Raw genomic sequence first — 19738 nt, 5'->3', positions numbered from 1 at the left:
ACCCCTTCCCATACCACAGGATCAATTTGCTTCCACTTGTTTGCTTGAGATTATAATGTATTAAATAGTATCAATCTATTTATATATCTTTCCTCCCTCCTTCCTTCTCTTCTTCCCTCCCTCTCTCCTCTCTCTCCCTCCCTCCCTCTCTCCTTCCTTCCTTCCTTCCTTCTTTCCTACCTTCCTTCCTTCCCTCCCTCCTCCCTTTCTTCCTTTCATGTTTTCCATCTGAAGTAGCTATTCTTATATGCTTTGATCTAATGATAAATATATTGATAATAAAACAGAGTCTTTTCCTCATAGTTTTGTGTTTTTCCCAGAAAAAAAAAATAGAACATGAACAAATTAAACAGCTATAAAATATGTCAGGCACCACAAACTATATCACAAAATTTAAAGCAAGGACACAGAATACTGTAACCTGGGTCAAGCAAATCTTTCAAAAACAGAATAGTTCCTATATGCCATCCCCAAAAAGATGACATTTAATCAGAAAACTCAAGGAAATGAAGGAAAAATTATGCTAATATCTGGAAGAAGAATAATCCAGAAGGAAGAAACAGCAAGTGCAATACTATTTGGTGTGGCTGCAGTGGAGTGAGAGAGAACAAAAATAATGTTGGAAAGATGTCTGGGAGCCAGCCAAATCCCAATGGGTCTTGTAAACCATGGAAAGATTTGAGATTCTATTCTTGGTAAGGTGAAAAGCTAAATGAGGCCGAGTTTCCTATGCTGTGATAGTTTCTAGCAGGGTTGAAGATAGAAGAGAGTGATAGTTTGCTATTTTACAGAATAAGCTTCAGCATCAGGAACTAAGGTACCTGTGAGCAAATGTCTAAGTCTGTCCACAACAAGTAAGTGGTTTGGGCAGAACAGCACAGAGGTTGGCAGTGAGCAATAAATGTTTGAGGCAGACAAAACAGAGCAACACACAGATGCACAGGGAGTTTGATCCGAACTAGTCAGGGTTAGCAAGGAAAACAGCAGCTCGCTTCACCCTGGGGGAGAGCAAGAACACAGTGGCCTAGCTAAGTAGATCAGACTTATTTGAAAATGTGTGTCATGTTTCTGAGTATTAGGGGTTAGTCACAAGAGGAGCATGAATGTCTTGGTTATGAAGGCAGAAGCTGCTAAGAATATAATTTAAATATAAGTATTAAGCAGACATCATGTTATTCTAGGGGGAAAATTATTCACTCTTTCATTCTGTCAGTCAGTCAACAAATATTTATTGACTGTTCTTTGCCAGGCAGTGTTGTAGGCATCATTATCTTACCCTGGGAGTTCTATACTCTAATTGAATTTGTTACTATATAAGGAATAATTGAAGGTAAACTTGATTTCCTCAAGTATAGTAATCAGTGAAGATAAACTAAAACAAATGTTTGGTTTCTGACAGTCTTGGACCTTTAGTGATGCTTGAACTTTTTGATCTAAGTTTCTATCTTTATTATTTGAAAAAATTCTCAACTTTTACTCCAAATTGAGGTTGATTCTTTATCTATATATATTATATAATAATAGTATGTTACTTAGTATCATTACATATATCATTATGTAATATATATTATATTTAATAATACATATTAATAATATATTTTGTTATATTTTTATAATTACATATAATGACTATATAATATAATGTATATTATATACTATTCTATATAATATTTTATCAAATGTTAGTGTTTTATCTTTCTTTTTACCTTCCTTTCAGTCTCCTTCAATATCATCTGTTCCAAGAAGTTTGTCTTAGTCTGTAAACTAGGATTTATATCACATAAAATCATTAGCTGGCTATTTTAAAATGCTGCTACTACAATTATAAACATAATATCCTATTGGTTAGCTGGCCATCTTGTCTTAATTCTGGAGAGAATCTTCAGTGTCTCTGAACCATTTGCACTGTATCACTCTACTTACATCATGATACAGAGCAGCTGGAATAACTTCATGGAAATAAAACAGAACTCTGTTTAAATAAAAAGGTAGATTTGAATTTGACACATTTTTCTCAAAAATAACATTAATTTACGGTGTTTCCCATTTTTAACTCATCATTCATTACACTTCATTTTTTTCTTTTGCTAAAAGATAAAAACTTACTAGAAAATATTAAATCACTCTATGCATTTAATTTGAAGGTTAATGTATCATCTGACCCATTACATATCCCCAATAATATTATATTTAAAAATATACACATTTAAATTTCACATTTAAAAATGTGAAATTTGTTTCATCAAATGTGCTCTATAGCCTCTCTAATATGTATATGGAATTGTATTTGAGAGAGATTTTGGGAACCATTATATTCAGCTTACTTACCACTTCTCTGAAAGAGAGAAACTTACACTAAAATTCATAAGGAAAATATTTCTTAATGACCTTCCAGTGAAATTTTAATGGACTATTGGTACTTGAAAACAAGCAAGATAATCATATTTTTAAATTGAAATAGTGCTTATTAAAAATATAATCATGAGTGAGAATGCATACAGATCATCCCTTGGAATATATTTTTCAGTTCTATAAGAGTTATATAAATTTTCTTTTGACAAAAGAAAGATATTTGTTGAGTCTAAGGGTATTCCTATCTTATTAGGCAATTTATAGCTGTCCATAATTATAGTCACAGGGGTTGCTACAAAAAGAGACATAATTTAAATCCATAATCTTCCTATAACTAGGGCTAGTAGAAACATATTAGTCACTATTGTAGACCAAATTAAAGTGTTTATTCCTTTTTCTACTTGTTCCTTTACTTTAATAACTGTGCTTACTATATGTTAAGAAACCTGACGTGTAATTTAATTTTTAAAAATCTCATTTAATTTTTACCAACTCCAAAATATACATAACTGATTCCAATTTTATGATAAAGAAACTGGAGTTCTGAGTAGTTAATATCACTCTTATAATATCACTAATAGAGCTGCGATTTAACTCAGGTGTGTTTTTAATTCCATGCCTCAAGAGCTCTTTAACAGCTTAGCCATTCAGTGTCAACACGTGGGACTTTACTTTCAATCTTCTATCAGTTTAACTCTGGCTTGGCATATCTTGGAGATGATCAAAATTGGATGTGTTAACATGTTGCTTTTTCATTTGGTGTGGTAGACAGCTCCCAATGGTACTACTTTGTGGTATTCTAACCCTAATATAATTCCCTCTTACATAGTGCCGAGGTTGACCTGTGTTACCAATAAAATATGGTAGAAGTTATATGTCACTTATGAGATTAGGTCACCTTCTATCTTGGGTTCTTTGTTGGATCACTTGTACTGGGAGGGGTCAGCTATTATGTATGAGCTGCCCAACAAGAGCCACTGAAGCCTTCTGCCAATACACACATAAATAGCTGAAAGTAGATCCTCCAGCCCTTCTGATGAAGCATTCCTATCTGACTTCTGTACTGACTGTCAGGAGACATCCTGGGCCAGAAAAACCCAGCTAATCTCCTTGATTCCTGATTATCAGAAACTGTAAGAAATAATAAACTATTATTTTAAACTGCTAAGTTTCAAAGTAACTTGTTATACAGCAATAGATAATTGTTGCAGCTGGCATTGTATGTACTTTTTGTCAGCATAGCCAAGGAGGCTTCCAAGTCATGTCTCTTCTTCACTGACTCCAGTGACTCAAATGTCACACTCTTTATGAAAATATTTTTTCACATTACTACTCTCAGAGTTTAAACTTGTGACCTAAGCTAACAGCATAATGTGACAAATTTGTGGTGTGCATACCATGAATGTGAATGGATGAGACTAGAAAAAGGTATTCTTGGAAATAATAAAATCACTTTATTCAAATACTATACATTTAGACTTAGCAGTTATTTGGTACAAACCAGAATGAAATTTGCCTTTCATTATCTATAAAGAAAATATTACTAAGAAAATGTAAAAGCCTTGGTTTGTAAAGAACAAATTGAAATATATTAATTAAAAACATTTTCAGAGTTTGTGTTTTATAATCACATGGACAAGAAATTTACATTTATTTATGTTGATGGCTATGACACAATGGAACAGATTCTCTTATGTGGATCACACCCAATTCATTCATTCTTTCTAAAATTATCGTATGTATTAAATTATTACCCTATTGTGTACATTTAAGCCTATGTTTGCTGATGTAATTCCCAATTGCTAGCTAACTGAATGATAAAACTGCATGCATTTCTTATGAAACTAATCTGATACTGACTTGCCACCAATTTGGATTTGCCATATACACATGGGTTTACAGTAGGGGTGTTTTTACATAAAGGAGGGAGTATTGTGTGAGCAGAGAGTACTAGATAATTAGGAAAACTAGGTTCTAATCCAAGTTTTCATTTACTGTATTATTTAATCTGGTTGATCGGACTTATTTTCTCTGGTCTCTTTTTGCTCATCTGTAAAATGAGGGAGCTAAGCCATATGTAGTTAGCCTTGTAATTCTTTATTCCAACAAAAAGTGCAGAAGAATGTGTCAAATAAATAATTGACTATGTGAATAGAAGTCTAGATGATCTGGCCCAAAGTAAGGCTGTGGTCCTGGAGCCCAGGCTTTGTCTCTCCAAGTCCTTCAAAGGCCTTGTCAGTGGTACTGGGACCATGGTATGACTATTGTATTTATAATATTGCAATTATTCAGTAGAAAGCATTTAGTAAAATATATATGCTACTTGCCATAGCAAATTGAGATTGAATAAAGTGATTTTCTTTTGGAGTTTTTCTTAGTTCATAATTACCTCTTTTTACTTGTTTATCATTAAGTTATCACTATTTTATTATTGTATCATAATTGGTAACCTCTGTATAGAGGCCTATATTAAAATTCAGTGGATTGAATTAGCCTCCCATATGAAGTATGTAAATGTAGCAAGTAACACAGGTATGGTACAATGCAGAACCTCCCCCTACCTTAAGAAACAGATGTTTGAGCTAAGAACATCTGGAGAATTTCATATAGTCTGTTGGGTTTAGGTAGGCAATTCATCATTGGCATTGTATGCTGGGCTTAGTTAAAAGCTGATTGGACAAACCCTAAAATTCTAGTAATCTTCTGCCAAAATGAAATAAAAACTGTGGGAATGAATAAATCTGTGCCATAAGGAGTCTTCTCCAGTGACATTCACAGAAGCCATACAGCAGATTGCACACAAGTGCTGTCTATACATTCTTATAGTCATGTATTTATATGTATGTCTGTTAAATGTTTGTAAATATAGAGAAAACTGAAGCTTCGAGTATTTTTTCAGCATGCATGGAATAATTCAGTCATTCAAGAAGTCCAGATACAATGCTGAAATAATGGAATTGTATTGGTGGAGGTCTGTAAGACAGACCCCACTGTGAAAAACACTCTTGGACACTTGTTGATATATCAATTGTTGTAGGTATTTTTCCCCCTGAAATGTTCTATAGAAGAATAGTTCTGTCATAATTACTAATTTTGTGGTGTTTTGGTGAGTTTATCTCTAGTCTTTTTTTGGTATATTTGCGGGAATTGATTCTTCTTTAAAGAATGTTAGAAGAAAATGTCATTGAGAATTTTGATTAGTAGATTCCAGCTTATCAAAATCTCATATCTTTTCTTCTTCTCTTTATTGATATTAAACCCACACCCCACCTCATAAAGTGTTATGTATGGAAAGATCTAGCAGATCACTGTGATTTGTTTTCATTACATTGGGTCATTGTCATTAATAAGATCTAACAGTTGCCTGAGCCTTTTCTAAAATAAAAAATATGATATTATCTTATTGATATAGTTTTCTAATTGTCTAGAACCTAGTTACCAAAAAGAAAAATGTATTTCATATTGATTTTACAGATTATCTTACCAAAAATTTAATTGAATATTGGAATGACTGATGTTTCAGAGGAAGTTAGAAAAATAATCAACTTTTTAAAAATTTTAAAGTGAAATATGTATTTTATTTACTAATTCTGTTCTGCAAGAGATATATCAGAAGAATAAAATACCATAATAACATGCAGGCTTCAGTGATCATTCAACAAATTGGGGAACTATTTGATTTTCTTGCACAAATAAATTTATTCTTTAAATATATAAATTAGTGATTTGATGATAAATATATAAATTAGTCATTTGATGATATGCTTTGTAAAATTGTACTGCAAAATATACCTTAAATTAATTAGATGTTTTCTTTTTGACAAAAATATAAATAATGGTATTCTTATACTGACATATTGGATGTTGTTAATTAGCTTTGACTTTATGACCTCTTCAATTAGTCTTAACATAAAGACAATATAACAAGTGACATTTTTTAAAGAAATAAAGATGATCTATGACTGCAATATTCTTTAGATGTCTGTTGGCTCTTTTGGATGATCAGGACTATAATTCTTTTATAATATAGATATATATGTTATGAAAATAGAACTTCACTTCGATTATTCTCTATTTTTTTCTTTAAAAGTTTTAAAAACACAATGATGCCATACTCCTTGCATTGTTATAAGATTTGTAAGACTCTCTATAAAATGGTTAGCATATCTGGCATATAGTCAACACTCAAAATATTAGCTATTAGCAATATAATCCTCTATGTGCCAAAATTTGGCAAAATTCTCAATTTTCAAATCATCTATACTCTTTGTCATTGTTCAGACATTGGCCAAATGCCTTCTCAATCTGCAGCTTTGTATAGTGATGATTTTAACTCTCATTTAATTTATTCTAAAAAATGTCAACTATTCCTCCTCCGCTTCTCATATCTACTTTAATTTCTATGTTCTATATGTTAGTGTTCTTTAGTTCCACCTTCTCTCTTGATTCCTACTGACTAAGCTTTGTCCAACATGCAAATAGTCTTTGTTTCACTTCAGAAGGCTGCCTGCGGATGTCCATTTCAGAGCTGTGTAAACCTTTTGGATTGAAACAGTGCTGGTGCAGATGTCTTAAAGGACAGACCACAAGTGTGTCTCCAAGGGTATTACCAATAATTAGGAACCCATCATCTTGTACAAGTTTATAAAAATGGATATTATACCACTTTCCCAGTAAAAGAGAGAAAATAGGTTGCATCAAAAGACTCAGATATTAAGTCTATAAAGTCTTCAGAAGGAAGTTAAAATTCATTTTATTATACTCTCCATAGAGGAGAAGTGAAAAGCAATCTTTGAGCTGTAACCTGACACCTGCTATTAAATCACCTGTGCTGAATACACCTTGGGGGGAGTGAGGAATTAACCTTAGTATTTCTCTGACACTGGGACACCACTCCATTTGCTTAACTAATATACCATGCATGGATTAACCTCCTCCTTAAATCCCATTAGTTAAGTTTAAGGATAAACCAACTATTTTTATGTCCTATCCTCCCACATCATGTGATGTTTTACCAGTTTGAATTATCATTCAACAGACATTGATTGAGCACCTACTACATCAGGCATGTGTGAAGTCTTCCTGGCACAATGTAGAAAGGAAAGACATTTTTTTCACTTTTGCTTCTCTTCAGGAAATAAAATTATCTAGTTTGAAAAGGTGCATTTCTCAGGCATTTGAGCCTTCAACAAAACACATAAAAATTGCATATTTTGCCAGGCTAATGACAGAAGAGGAAGAAGGAAGAGAAAGATACATCAGCAGCTGTGCTTTAGTGCCTATAAACAAAAATCTGATGACAGGAATGTATCTGCATATATCAATACTAACTTTGAATGTAAATAGGCTAAATACTCAAATTGAAAAGCACAGAGTGCGAAGTTGGGATAAAGAAGCAAAACCCAATGGTATACTGTCTTCTAGAGGCCCATCTCATGTGCAGCGATACCCAGAGACTCAAAGTAAAAGGATGTAGAAAAATCTGCAAAGCAAACAGCAAACAAAAAAAAGCAGATATTATTCTTCTAATTTCAGATGAAACAGATTTTAAATCAAAATCTCCACACAACAGCAACAACAACATAAACTTCAGGCTAATATTTTTGATGAACAGAGATATAGAATTTTTCAACAAGATAGTAGCAAACTGAATCTAGCAGCACATCAAAAAGCAAATACATCATGATAAAGTAGGCTTTATTCCTGGGTTGCAAGGTGGTTCAACATACTCAAATCAACAAACCATCTGATATGATTTGGCTACGTCCCCACTCAAATCTCATCTTGAATTGTAGCTCCCCTAATTCCCATGTGTCATAGGAGGGACCTGGTGGGAGGTAATTGCGGTCATGGGGGCCTTTCCATGTGCTGTTCTTGTGATACTGCGTAAGTCTCATGAGATGTGATGGTTTTTTAAAGGGGAGTTCCTCTGCACACACTCTCTTGCCTGCCTCCATGTAAGACATAAATTGTGACTTTGCTCCTTGTTTGCCTTACACCATATGAAACTGTGAGTCTATTAAACCTCTTTTTTCTTTATAAATTACCCAGTCTCAGGTATGTCTTTATTAGCAGCATGAGAACAGACTAATACACCATCACATAAATAGAACTAAAAACAAAAACCACATGATAATCTCAATATATGCAGAAAAGGCTTTTGATATAATTCAACATCTCTTCATACGAAAAACCTTCAACACACTAGGCCATGAAGGAAATACTTCAAACTAGTGAGAGCCACTTATGACAAACCTATAACCAACATCATATTGAATGGGCAAAAGCTGAAAGCATTCCCAATGAAAACTGGCACAAAACAAGGATGCCTTCTCTCACCACTCGTATTCAACAGAGTACTAGAAGTTCTGGCCAGAGCAATCAGACAAGAGAAGGAATGAAAAAGCATCCAAATAGAAAGAGATGAAGTCAAACTATCCCTTTGCAGAGAAAACTATTCTATACCTAGAAAACCCCATAGACTCAGCCGGGCGTGGTGGCTCAAGCCTATAATCCCAGCACTTTGGGAGGCCGAGACGGGCGGATCACGAGGTCAGGAGATCGAGACCATCCTGGCTAACACGGTGAAACCCCGTCTCTACTAAAAATTACAAAAAACTAGCCGGGCGAGGTGGCAGGCGCCTGTAGTCCCAGCTACTCGGGAGGCTGAGGCAGGAGAATGACGTAAACCTGGGAGGCCGAGCTTGCAGTGAGCTGAGATCCGGCCACTGCACCCCAGCCTGGGCGGCAGAGCGAGACTCCGTCTCAAAAAAAAAAAAAAAAGAAAACCCCATAGACTCTACCATAAAGCTCCTTGATCTGATAAACAACTTCAGCAAAGTTCCAGGATACAAAATCAGTGTACAAAAATTAATATCATTCCAATATACCAACAACATCGAAGCTGAGAGCCAAATCAGGAAAGCAATGCCATTCAAAATAGTGATAAAAAGAATAAAATACCTAGGAATACAGCAAACTAGGGAGGTGAAAAATTGCGATAAGAACTGCCAGACACTGCTCAAAGAAATCAGAGATGACAGCTACAAATGGAAAAACATTATATGCTCACGGTTAGGAAAAATCTATATAGTTAAAATGGTTATGCTGCCTAAAACAATTTGCAGATTCAATGCTATTTCTATGGAACTACCAATGACATTCTCATAGAATTAGAAAAATCTATTTTAAAATTCACATGAAATCAAAAAAGAGCCCAAATAGCCAAGGCAATCCTAAGCAAAAAGAACAAAGCTGGAGGCATCGTATTACCTGACTTCAAACTGTATTACAAGGCTACAGTAACCAAAACAGCATGGTACTGCTACAAAAACAGGCATGTAGACCAATGGAACAGAATAGAGAGCCCAGAAATAATGCTACACACCTATAATCATCTTATCTTTGACAAAGTTGACAAAAACAAGCAATGGAGAAAGGACTCCCTACTCAATAAATGGTTTGGGGATAACTGGTTAGCCATATGCAAAAGATTGAAACTGGATTCCTTCCCTATACCATACACAAAAATCAACTCAAGATGGATTAAAGACTTAAATAGAACCTGAAACTGTAAAGACCCTGGAAGGTAACCTAGGAAATACCATTCTGGACATAGCAACCGGCAAATATTTCATGATAAAGATGCCAAAAGCAATTGCAACAAAAGCAAAAATTGAGAAAGAAAATGTAATTAAGCTAAAGAGTTTCTGCCCAGCAAAGGAACCTATCAACAGAGTAAACAGATAGCATATAGAATGTGATAAAATATTTACAAACTACACATCAAAGTCTAATATCCATATATAAAGAAATTAAATTTACAAGCAAAAAAAAAATCCCATTAAAAAGAGGGCAAAGGACATGAAGAGACACTTCAAAAGAAGACACATGCAACCAACAAGTGCATATGAAAATGTATTCAACATTACTAATCATTAGAGAAATGTAAATCAAAACCACAAATGAGATGCCATCTCACACTATGCAAAATGGCTACTAGCAAAGAGCCAAAATATAACAGATGCTGGTAAAGTTACAGAGAAAAGAGAATGCTTATGCACTGCTGCTGGGAATGTAGTTTAGTTCAACTATTGTGGAAAGCAGTGTAGCAATTCCTCAGGGAACTTAAAACAACATTATCATTTGACCCAGGAATCCTAATATTGTGTATATACTCCATGGAATATAAATCATTGTATCATAAAGACACATGACACATATATTCATTGCAGCACTATTCATAATAGCAAAGACATGGGATCAGCCTAAATGCCCATGAATGGTGGAGTAAATTTTTTAAAATGTGGTATGTAAATACCATGGGATATTACACATCCATAAAAAATAACAAGATCATGTTCTTTATAGCAACATGGATAGAGCCCAAGGCATTATCCTACGTTAACTAATACAGGAAGAGAAAAAATAATACCCCGTGTTCTCGCTTGTAAGTGGGAACTAAACAATGAGAACACATGGACACAAAGACGGGAACAACAAACACTGGGGCCCACTTGAGGGTGGAGGGTGGGAGAAGGGAGAGAATAAAAATAAAACTACCTATCTGTTAGGTATTACCTGGATGACAAAATAATCAGTACACCAAACCCCTAAGATACACAGTATACCTATATAGCAAACCTACACATGTACCCCTGAACCTAAAATAAAAGTTAAGAATCATTGACTATCGTCAGTGTTATAACGTGGTCTCACCACTTTTGAGATCAACTCAGCAAATTGCTATGGCTAAGTCACATCTTTAGTTATGTCAGTGTTAACCTGTTCTTTTTGTAATTAGGGTTTGCCTAATTGTAAAACAGATAATTTGATGAATGTTGGAGTTTTATTCTTTTATATTAATTTTGTTATCCAGGAATTTATAAGAAACAATATATTGGAAGATTTTTGTTTTATGTTTATATTTATTTATGCTTAGAGTCTTTGTACTTTTAATGGCTCAATTCTTATTTATATTACTGCTTATGGGACATTCTCTTGTCTTTCTTCAAAAAAAATCCATCTTTGATATCATTACTATACTGTTAACTACCACTCCATATTACAGTCTATCCCCACCACTTCTCCCCTATGTCCCATGAAAATTACTTTCCTATGTTCTTTGAAGGTCTCAGCTCCAGGCTTACTGTCAGTGTGTCCACTACTACTACTGCTATTTTTCTTCTGGATTTCAACATCCAAATAGATGACTCTTTCACCTCCTGCAATGATCTATCTGCCAGCCTACCACAGCCACTCACTCTTAAGCTCTTTGCCCAGACACTTTCGTTACAAATTCAATATTCCTTCCAAAATCTCAAACATTCTGCTTTCTGGCCACGAGTTCATAGCTTTCCAGTTTATTCCCTCTATTTTCTCAATTCCAAAAATGTTTACAGCCCACTGGGAAATTAAATCAATTAATTGATTGCACTTTTTTTTTTTTCTTATCTCTCAGGCAACTCGTGTCCTCACATTCACCCCTCTCAAAAGAGATGCGCTATTCTTCCCCAGCCATTAGCCCTAGCTGAGTTTTCAGTACACAGCCAGCACTAACTTGTCAGCTATGTGGGTAAGGCATACATATTGGAAGTGGATTATCTAGCCCTGGTTGAGGACCCCCCATATAAAGCTGAACAGATCAGAGAAGAGCCATTCTTGCTGAGCCCTACTCAAGTTTCACATTCCTGGGAAAAGTAAATGATTGTTATTTTAAACCACTAACTTTTGGACTGGTTTCTTTTAGAAGAGGTGGCTATTGAGACAAAATCTTGAGATTGTCATTGCCATCATTTCTTATAAATTCTGTGATTCTCAGAGTGCACATTAACTTCTTTGAGCATCAGTTCCACCACCCATAAAGATAATAATTCTTCACACCTCTAAAGATAATTTTGAGGGCTAAATGACAATGCATTCAAAGCCCTTAGAATACTGTATTCAAAATAATTTTTCAAGTTGCTGGCTAACATTACTATTATTTTGTACTAGGCATTTTCCAGTCGGGTACAGAATATTGTTTCCATTTTTCTCTCAAGCCTTTATTGACTTCCTTATTCAGTTTTCCTAGTACATATGAAACATTGTATTATGTATAGTATATATAATACATTAATATTTTATTTAGCTTTTTATTCTTTCCTATCCTTTCCTTTCTAATTCAGCTTTTTCTTTCATTTCGGTGGACTGTTACTTATTCCAGCCTTTCTATCTTTTTTCTATATTATTTCCAGCCCAATTTGGTTTCCAAATGCTGCGGGGTGATAACAATGCATTAATTTAATAATAAATGAAATATAGTAAATCAGTACAAATCATGCTAAATGTTTAATATAAAAATGTGCATTAACCTTTACTGCTAGTAAAACAAAGTTAAGAATTAAATGTGCATATAAATTAGCTATAAAATACTTAAATACAAAACTTGCTAATATAATTCAATTTTACACATTTATGAGTACACAGTAAATTAGAGTGACTTGAATTTTTTTTAAATGAATGATTTTCAATTTCTTCAAGTTAGCACTAAGATACTTGAAAAGCAAGCTTATGATAAAGAATAAGGGAAAGTAAGGACCTAAGACAATCTTGACATTGATAATCAAAATTCTGAATAAAATAACAAACTCATTAACATTAACAGCAGAACTGAACTCCTAGAAGAACATTTGAAACTGACCAAAATCATCTCTAAAAATCAAATTGTACAATATAACAATTGTTTCATACTGAGACTAGGTGTAGTAGTTCTGTTTTTTTCAAAGTATTTACAAATGTTGCATCTATTGTATGCCAGGTGTTTTGCATTCATTATCTTATTTAATTATTTTAATGTTTCTTTGAGTTTTATTCATAGAGAAAGAATAGAAGCTAATACAGGTTCATAGATTTTAAGTGGCCTGACCAATGAAAACAACAAGTTAAAAGCCAAGAATTTTACTTAAGAACCATCTAACTCTACAACACACCCTCTTTCCACCATACTACAGATTTCACAGGCTGAGGATATAAAGTTCTCATTCAGATAATGCTCTAAAATTTTGAAAATGGAGCATAATGAAAAAAACTATCTTCATACAATCATAGCAAAGCAGGATCTGTTTTCAGAGTCAAGTTGAGCAAGGACCTGAATACTCTCTTGTAATACTCTTATGCTACATGACATAAAAATATTTTATACTTTGTTTTAATGTAAAAATGTTACCAATAACTATAATCAATAAGCACAATAACAAATAACAGCAATTTAGTGGAACCAAGCATTTGATATACGTATCTATATCTTAGGAATATTACATTTTGTCAACACTAATAATTGATCAATGTAATTATAACTTTTCCTCAAAATTATGTTGTCAAAATCTAGATTTTTGATCACATCTAACAAAACACCTGACTGCTTTGCAAGTTAATTTGTAGGATACCTAGGAATATTATAGGAAGAGAGATTGAACAGATTTTGGAGAAAACACAAATATTCAGATATTTTAGAAACAGGCAAAGATTTTTTATTAGCAGAGCAGTTATAAGACTTAAATGTTAACTCTAAAACCAGAACTAAAACCTAAAAACTAAATCTGGATTTGGTACCGCTTCTCATAAAAAAACAAACAAGATAGACCAGTGTACTACATTCTGGGAACAGCCACTAGTTCTTTTGTATTTTTTTTTTTTTCTGTTTGGCTTTTGACATTTAAAGGTAGAAAATTGTGATGTGTTCAGCCCTTGGTATCTCGGTATCTTAGAAACAAGCAGCTTGTAAGAAGCACCTTAGGAAGAAAACATTTTAAGGAAAATAGAGCTGACCAATGTCAACATGCTGTGTAGGAGTCAACTCATAGAAAATGCTGGTATGCAACAAGAATTTAACCCTATCTCATTTGAAGCACAGCAAGACTACTTGAATATGTGTGTCGTATTATAGGCATCTATTATGAGTTAAAATTCATATTATAAATAATGAATATGTATAGTTATTATAATACAGCCATATAATATAAAACACTGCAAGACTGTTGAGTATGCCTTTCATGTGACATAGAAACTGCTAAATTTTTATTATGAATTCAGATTACATAATTACTTTTATCTACACTATAGTTTAAATTTTTATTTTTCCTTTAGTTTAGCAGGCAATTGGAGAAGAAATGTAAGGGGTTTTTTTTTGTTTATTTTTAGTATAGTTAAATACATAAACACACATTCTCAGATTTCATATGAAGTGCAGACTTGAGTGCTTCTGAATTCTTCCTCAGGGGCTGTATTAGTTAGTTCTCATGCTGCTAATAAATACATACCCGAGACTGGATAATCTACAAAGGAAAGAGGTTTAACGAACTCACAGTTCCACATGGCTAAGGAGGCCTCACAATCATGGCAGAAGGGGAAGAAAGAGCAAAGGCATGTCTTACATGCCAGCAGGCAAGAGAAAGTATGTGCAGGGAAACTCCCCTTTGCAAAACCATCAGATCTCATGAGACTTATTCGCGGTCATGAGAACAGCATGGGTAAAACCCACAACCACGATTCAATTACCTCCACTGGGTCCCTCCCATGACATGTGGGGACTATTAAAATTCAAGGTGAGATTTGGGTGGGGACACAGAACCAAACCATAGCAGGGACGTATCCTGTTTGTTTGAGTTCTTGCTCCCATGAAGAAAAGAGAGAGATTTCTATGACTAACCATTCACATTAGCTCCATAATCCATTTATTTGGAGGTTTTCAAATAAGTGAGCCTTAAAAGGGACAGAGCAAAAAGGTATTCAGCATACATGTAAATATTGCAATATAAGAATCACATCCATGAGATTCATCATACTTGATTTCAACAAGTTTTGACTATTTAAACAGTTATAACTACAGAGAAGGATGGAGCCCTACTTTAAGTGAGGAGAGGGGGCATAGAAGAATCTTGTTTATCCTGGCTCTGGAACATATATACCTAGTACCTATTTTCGCATTCCCACAGAATTACAACAACACTATTAATCCACTCATTTTTGCTTTCACATCAAGTTCTAGTTTGTTATATGCTTTTTATGTGTTCTATCTTTTGTTATTCCCAAGCATCTGTCTTTTCCAAGTATTATTTCATATTTAGGTTACAAATGAAATCCCCTAGTTCATCTACCAGCCTCCCTTCTCTCCTGACTTGATTTCATATCACAGTCTTCTGTTGATAAAATATCTTAATCAAGGAATAAAAATCACAATACTTTTCTATCCTTGAATTCCAATGATTCTTTTCTAAATCTCTAATTCTTTTTAAAATGTGTAGCATAGAATTAATTCAAAGCTCTTCCTCAAATGGCTCAAACTACTTCATTACTTAGTCCTTTACATAGTAGTAGTTTCTTTGTTCTAATTTACTGGGAATTCGATTATTTTCTCTTCTAAATCTTCATTTCTCCTGCCCTCTTTTTCCATCACTACCATCCTCATATGAAATTTCTTCTGCCATCTTCTCAGCTAAAATCACTAACTGACTTGGTGCTACTTGAAAGTATTATTTGACATCTTGATGTGATTACTAATATGTTACCAAGAATTATCCTACAGTTATGTTATATACTTTTGTCATTAATGTCAAAGGATTTAATGAATGATTTTTTAGTTTATCAAATGATCGAATAAATGAATTTCTTGGTATTAAGTGAAATGCCACAGAGATGGAGTTAATTAGAATTATGTGCATATGAACTCTGTTAAGTACTTAATTCAGTGATTCACAGGGTAAGAAGGCACAAACTGTTAAGTGTGGGCATATACCACTGCAATTAATTTATGCAGCTGATTTTATATTATGCCCGGCAGTAGGGGCTAGTTTAAAAGTTTGGCAAGAAAAAGTACAAATCACCACTTATCCCTTGCTAGCATTTACGGTGTGCCAGGCATTATATTCTAGGTAATTGTAATAAAACATCAATGCCATTTTCTCTGGTTTAATTGTATTCAAATGCAAACACCCAAACTGTGGACCGTTAATGAGATTGATAAGAAATGACCCCTTGATTGAAAACATCTATTATCATTAGTGATTATACAGATAATTTCCTATGTGTAATATATAAACTACATGTATATGTATATATGCATGTATATACACAGTATGAGAAAAAATGAATGTGCTTTCCAGGATAGACAACAGCAATAAACATTATGTTTCTATTGCATTGTTTATTTAATCTAATCTTATTTATTAATGGAGAACTGAAACACTAAGACTGCAACTCTGTATTCTAGATACATTTTTAACATTGTCAGTAATAAACAGCAAAAATATATATAATAGGAAAGTGCTAAAGTTATTCTTAAAAATCCCCAAATGTAGTTTATGAAATAATTTATAGTATTTGTGATTTTATATTGCATTTCATGGCATCTTATTAGTGAAAGTAATAATGTTTCCCAGATTTTGGAACATTTTGGCAAATTTGATTATGAAGAATTTTTTTCTCTCCTATCTTTTGATTCTGAACCATATGTACCCTGACTCAAAAAATAAATGTAATCTTCTTATTTTCTGCAGAAGTTATTAGCACTTGATTTCATGGTGTGTTTTTAAAAGAGAGGAAATTAATATGTTGGCACGATTCTTAGGCACAGCTTTAATGTTTTTTGTTTTGTTGTTTTGTTTTGTTTTTGTTTGTTTGTTTGTTTGAGACGGAGTCTCGCTCTGTCACCCATGCTGGAATGTAGTGGTACGATCTCGGCCCACGGCAAGCTTCACCTCCCAGGTTCACGCCATTCTCCTGCCTCAGCCTCCCGAGTAGCTGGGACTACAGGCGCCTGCCACCAAGGCTGGCTAATTTTTTTTTTTTTTTTTTTTTTTTTTGTATTTTTAGTAGGAAGGGGTTTCACCGTGTTAGCCAGGATGGCCTCGATTTCCTGACCTCGTGATCCGCCCGCCTCGGCCTCCCAAAGTACTGTGATTACAGGCGTGAGACACCGCGCCCCGCCACTTTAATGATTTATTCCTTTAAAGGCAAACACCAATTTTTATGGAGCACTTTAGGCAATGAATTTAGCAAGATCAGGAAAAGTACACAATAGGCATAGTTCTTTCTCTCAAAGAAGTTTAGGTAGGAAGACAATAGAAAAATAAAAATATGCAATTTAAAGAAAATTTCAAGAGTAGTTGAAGATATTTTGGAGTTTAGATGTTCGGAAACTCTTTATTGAACCTCTATCCCATTCTAGGCACTGTGATAAGTCCTAATGTGATAGTGAACAAGTGAGTTGAGAGCAGACGATACTGTACAGATCTGTTAACAAATAGGCTTTTTTACAAATGAGAATTTGTATAGCAATTCTAAGAAAATAGTTTCAAAGAAGAAGAAAAAATATGAGCTGGGTATTCAAGGATGGATATGATTGAAATATGTAGAAAGAGAAAACAGCTTTCCAGACATGTAGAGTGTAGTGAACAAAAATAGTCCTTAGGAGAAAGGCTGATGCAGGAAAGTCAAAGGGTTGTTGGGGAGTTAGGAGATTGATTGCAGTGCAGGCATTGTGAAGGGTGACTGAAATGGAGCAAGTTAAAAAGACAGAAAAAGAGGCTGGAGCCTGGTAGTGTGGGACCTTGAATGCTAGACTGAAGCAGATTTAGGAGATTTTTATGTCTCTTACTCTTAAGCTACATGCAGTAATCCATCTCTATTCCACTTGAGCTTCATGTTTTATCCCATTAACATCTCAGTAATGTAAAAGAAGCTGGAAGGTAACAATAAGTATTTTTTTTAATTTTTAAAAGTTTATGGGTACATAGTAGGAGCATGTATTTATGGGGTACATGTGATGTTTTGATATAGGAATAGAATACGTAATAATCATATCAGGGTAATTGGAATATCCATCACCTCAAACATTTATCTTTGTTTTAGGAATATTCCAATTGTACTCAAAACTTTTAGGTATTTTTAAAGATACAAAAAATGATTATTGACTGTAGCCACCCTGTTATGCAGGAAAATACAATATCTTATTATGTCTAAATATGTGGTTGCACCCATTAACCATCCCCACCTAATCCCCCACTCCCTACTACCCTTCTCAGCCTCTAGTAACCATTTTACTCTCATTTTCACGAGGTTGATCGTTTTAATTTTTAGCTCTCACATATGACTTTGTGAGTTGCAGAAATGTAAAAGGGGCAGGAGAGTTAAGTGATATATATATATATATATATATATATTTTTTTTTTTTAACTGATATATTACCGTGAATAAAAAAAACTATTGCTGATCCTGGAAGGTTTTCTGAAATGGTTTGATTAGTTTAGAAAAGTGATCCCTAAGCCAAATATCTGTCTGTCTACATGCACAACCATATGGTCATAATTATTTAATAATAGTGTTAGAAAATTGACATTTTCCGTGGACTAAATGTTTGGGTCTTTCCAAAATTCATATGTTGAAGTCCTAATCTGCAAAGCGATGGTATTTGGAGGTTTGGCCCTTGGAGGTGATCAGGTTTAAATGAGTTATGAGGGTGGAGGCTCCATGACATTGTAAGGGAGAGAAAAGTAATATCTTTTCCTCACCCATGGCAAGATTCATGGCTGATACCTCTACAACAAAAGAAAGATTAACAAGAGAAAAATATTAAAAAATGTATTTGAACAAAGTTTTATGTGACACAAGAGCCTTTGGAAAGGAAGACCCACAGAAACAGGGAAAACCACATATGTGTATTTTTATGCTTAGGTTTGATGAAGAGTAGACAGTCATGTAGAACTATGATTGGACAAAAGGCAACATGATCTAATGTTTATAAACTGGGGGAAACTTAGCAAGGCCTGTTTGTTCAGTTTCTTGTCGTCATCTCTGTGTTTTTATTCCTTTCTTCCACACATGGGCAGGGCACTTGTTATATGTGAGGGTCTTATCTATTTTCAGAGAAGGTAGGTCAGAAAATTCTTTTATGTGTAGCTCTCACACAGAAAGTGGGAAAAGATCAGAGAGTGACCTTCCTGCTTTTGCTGTTTTCTCAGTTTTCAAGGTGCCATATTTTGGGGTAGTGTCCTATACCCCTCATTGAATGGGATTAGTGCCTTTATAAAAAGGAGGGGAGAAAATCTCTTCTATGTGTGCAAGCACCAAGGAAATGCCACGTGAGGACATAGTCAGGATGACAAACCTGAGCAAGAATTCCACCATACTGACACTTTTGGACTTCCCACTTTCAGCATTGTGATAAATTAATGTTTGTTGTTTAAGGCATCAGTCCATTGTATTTTATTGGAGTAGCCCAAATTGATTAAGATAGCATTCAACATTGAAATCTGTATTTTTCAGGTTCTTTACTTCAAAAAATGGATTTAAAATATATATTAAAATATATATTAAATCAAATCAATATTTTTTTGGAATATACTGTTGG

General features: G+C 34.0%; 1 protein-coding gene across 2 annotated transcripts in view; it reads left to right on the top strand.

Annotated features, from left to right (window-relative positions):
- Positions 1–19738, top strand: part of HCN1 (hyperpolarization activated cyclic nucleotide gated potassium channel 1) — a 439910-nt gene that overhangs the window by 261288 nt on the left and 158884 nt on the right. The gene's annotated exons all lie outside the window — the stretch shown is intronic.

The sequence above is a fragment of the Macaca fascicularis genome, chromosome 6, assembly GCF_037993035.2.
Source record: "Macaca fascicularis isolate 582-1 chromosome 6, T2T-MFA8v1.1".
In the NCBI taxonomy this organism is placed as follows: Eukaryota; Metazoa; Chordata; class Mammalia; order Primates; family Cercopithecidae; genus Macaca; species Macaca fascicularis.
This window is presented reverse-complemented; position numbering and strand designations above follow the sequence as displayed.